Genomic DNA, 3530 nt, shown 5'->3' on the forward strand with positions numbered 1-3530 from the left:
GACAGCACAAAAAGAGCAGAGAAGGAAGACATAGGTGAACATTGAGGGATGAATGAGTTTACTTAGATTGGAACAGAGTGCTCGTGTACATTAAAGACTAAGGCGTGCTAAGAGGACTATGAATTGAACCCCAAAGGGACACTGAAGTTTAAAGTACAGAGAGAAAAAGGTTGCCATCGAGGAGACAGCAAAGATCAGGAAGACGAGTAAAAAAGTGGGATAATGTAGTATGACAGAGCCACAAGAGGAAAGGATGTCAAGCAGAAGATAGATTCCAACAGTGTCAGATGCTGAAATAAGGCAAAGAACTGAAAACTATCCACTGAATTGGATAGTTAGGTGATTATGAGTAATCTCAGCTAGATCAGTTATTGTGGAGATGTGAGGATATAAGTCAAAGCGTAATAGGGGAGGAATGAAAAGGAAGTGAAAAGGAGAGTTAGTGAATGTATGTGAACTTTAAGAGAGATGCACTTAGTTATGAAGAGAAGACAGAAGTGGTAGTATCAGGTGCCTGAAAGATGTCTACAGTAAGGAATTAGCTGGCAGAATGTGAGAGAGAACACAAAGATGAAGTAGGCAGGATGTGAAGCCAATACAGCTAGTCCCTTGGCTAAAAGGGGAAAAAGAGAAATTATGTAAGGCATCTAGGCTTCTACAGAAAGATGTGCCATTGATGGGAGTAGAAAACACTGAAGGACAAAGATATTTGAGAAAGAAGGAGATGATTTCTTCTTTGGACGGTCTCAATCTGAGGTCCCTTTAAGTCTCATTTTGTAGACCAATGATCTCCAAATTGGAATTTATGCATCTTAATTTTCAAGATATTTGTTTTTCATTTACTGAGATGTGCTGCAGTTTATGTGCATGTATTGCATATGGCTAATTTTATAAAAATTAGAATCTTTATGACTTTATAATGAGATTGAAATAAAAATAAAAATTGTTTTTATTACTCAGAAATACAGAGGTTATCTTGCAGTATAGTACTTAAAAAATGATAGACATAAAAAGACAAATGTTCCAAATTTGTTAACTTTTTTTTTATTGAAACACTTTCTTCACTTGGATCATAAGAGGCCATACTCAGTTGATTTTCCTCCTATTTTTACTATTAACTTTTTTCAGCCTTCTTCCCTGAATCTTCCTCATCTTGCTGATTTCATAACACTGACATGCCTAAGGATTGTTTTGAAGACCTCTACCCCTTTTTTACTCATTCCCTAGATCTCTTTCAATTTTATGACTAAAAATGTCACCCTATCTGACTCTCAAATTCGTTTTTCTAGCCTGGATTTCTTCCCTAAAATTCAAGTCTTAGGTATTCAATGGCCTATTCAACATCTTTGCTTTAATTATGCAACAAATATTATATTTTCAACGCTTACGTCAGGCACTAGGTTTAGCACTTGGAATACATTAGTAACTAGGCAAAAATCTCTGCTCTTTTAAACTTTAAGTTCTAGTGGAGAGAGACTGAAAATATACTTTACATAATAATAAATATGCATAATAATACATATGTAGAATGTTCAAAAGTAATAAGCATTAAGTAGTGAACAAGGAATGGCAAGCAGCTTGGGAGTGCTAGGGCAGGACAGGTAGTTAGGATAGGCCTCATTGAGATGATGACATTTGAGCAAAAATTAGAAAGGTGAAAGAGTCAAACAGAAGGAACAATCATGACAAATGCCCTCAATTTGAGCATATCTGGCGAAATCAAGACTAGTCTGAATTGTGGCTATGATGCAGGAAGTAGAGTGAATAGAGGCACTCGTTCTCTGCCTTCCTTCCTCCTTTTTCTCCCTAACTCTTCTCATTACCTGGCATATTATGTTTATATATTTCTATTTCTTTTTTCATTTGTTTATTTCATCTCTGCTATTTACTCCTCCAGAACCTTGAGCTCTGTGTGGACAGAGATTCTATTAGTTTTAGTTCACTGCTGTATTTTCAGCTGCTAAAAAGTACCTCACATGTAGTAGAAATGCAATAAATATTTGTTGAGTAAATGAATAAATAAGAAAGAATATGGTATTATAGTAGGCCTATATCTGCCTACATTTAGCATCTTTTGATTAAAGACAGAGGAAATTTAATTATTATTGTAGTCACAGGCTTTTGAGGCCTGAAAATAAACTAAATATTTTTATAAGAATATGAATGTATTATAAAGCTTACAAGGCTAAAAGCAAAATAACAAACAAATTAAAAAAATTAAGAAATATTTCTAATATAATTTGGGTTAAATTTATTATTAGTTTTTGTATTTTTTCTATAATGAACATATAATTTTATATTAAAGAATGATAAACCTATAAATACATTCTAAACCGTGATATTCTCTGGATTTAAACTTTTAAAATAGAGAGAGGAGGTCACTAAATATTAAAGCCTTGTCTTGGGATCTCATTACAATTTTTGGTTCAATAGACTATAATTGTAGTATACCTCCACAAGCCACAATTTAATGAACCTGGAGCGTCATGTAAAGAACCAAAGAGAATCGGGAAACCTGAAGCTCGATAATGCTGTTTTGTTTCATTAAATGTTCTCACTGTCTGTGTGGAAACAAATGTGACTTGTCTGTGACAGATGATAAAAGGCAGCAGACATCATTAGTGTCCATCACATGACTCCTGACACCTGCTGGAGAGAGGGCCTCTGTTTGTTCATGATCAGAGGTAAAATCTTTCTACAGATTGATTTGAAATTACTTCTTAACTTCAGTGTTCAGAGCTAGCCATGAAACCAAGAGTGGCTTCCTATTCAACCTTAACACTTTCTTGCAAGTTTTTAAATCATTTCAGCTCTGCATTAGAATGTTTCAAGTGGTAACCATTCTCATAAAAGAAGAGGGCTCCATGGAATGCTTTATTAGAATTTCAAAGAAGTGCCATCACTTGAACTGCTCATTACTAGGAACAACCTGATGCCAAGCAATTTATGATTATTAAAACATATGATTTGCATTTAAATTAAATGAATTAATAAATAGCAGAGATAACAATAATGTGTTATATTTTCTTTTTGTTCGTTGCTTTAATTTTTACACATGCTAAAATCAAGAACAAAATTTATGAGTTTTCTTTTTTTTTTTTTTTTACAGAGAAGATATTGAGAAAAATATGCACTGAAGAAATTAGTCTTTATTATTTTCAGTTTTTTCATAAGTGTGTTTCCCTTAAGTTGGGTGTTCCCCTTAAAATGTGGCTTCTTTTTAAGAAATTTAAAAAATAGAATAAAATTATAATTTAATTGTTTTAGAAGATATTTCTCAACACTAATATATGTAAGAAATCTTTTTAAAAAATATATAAATAGGATGTGGTTCCATAGTGTAGTGGTTAGCACGTCTGCTTTACACGCAGAAGGCCCTGGGTTCATGCCCCAGTGAAGCCATGGTCCATGTTCTACGGTCATGCCACCCTGACCAAGCCCGATCTCATCTGATCTCGGAAGCTAAGCAGGGTCAGGCCTTGTTAGTGCTTGGATTGGAGACCCACTAAGAAGACCAGGTGCTGTAGGCA

General features: G+C 34.2%; 1 pseudogene; it reads left to right on the forward strand.

Annotated features, from left to right (window-relative positions):
* Positions 1-3411: 3411 nt before the first annotated feature.
* LOC112475527 lies at positions 3412-3530 on the forward strand (annotated as a pseudogene).

This window comes from Pteropus alecto, unplaced genomic scaffold (assembly GCF_000325575.1).
Source record: "Pteropus alecto unplaced genomic scaffold, ASM32557v1 scaffold51, whole genome shotgun sequence".
Classification (NCBI taxonomy): domain Eukaryota; kingdom Metazoa; phylum Chordata; class Mammalia; order Chiroptera; family Pteropodidae; genus Pteropus; species Pteropus alecto.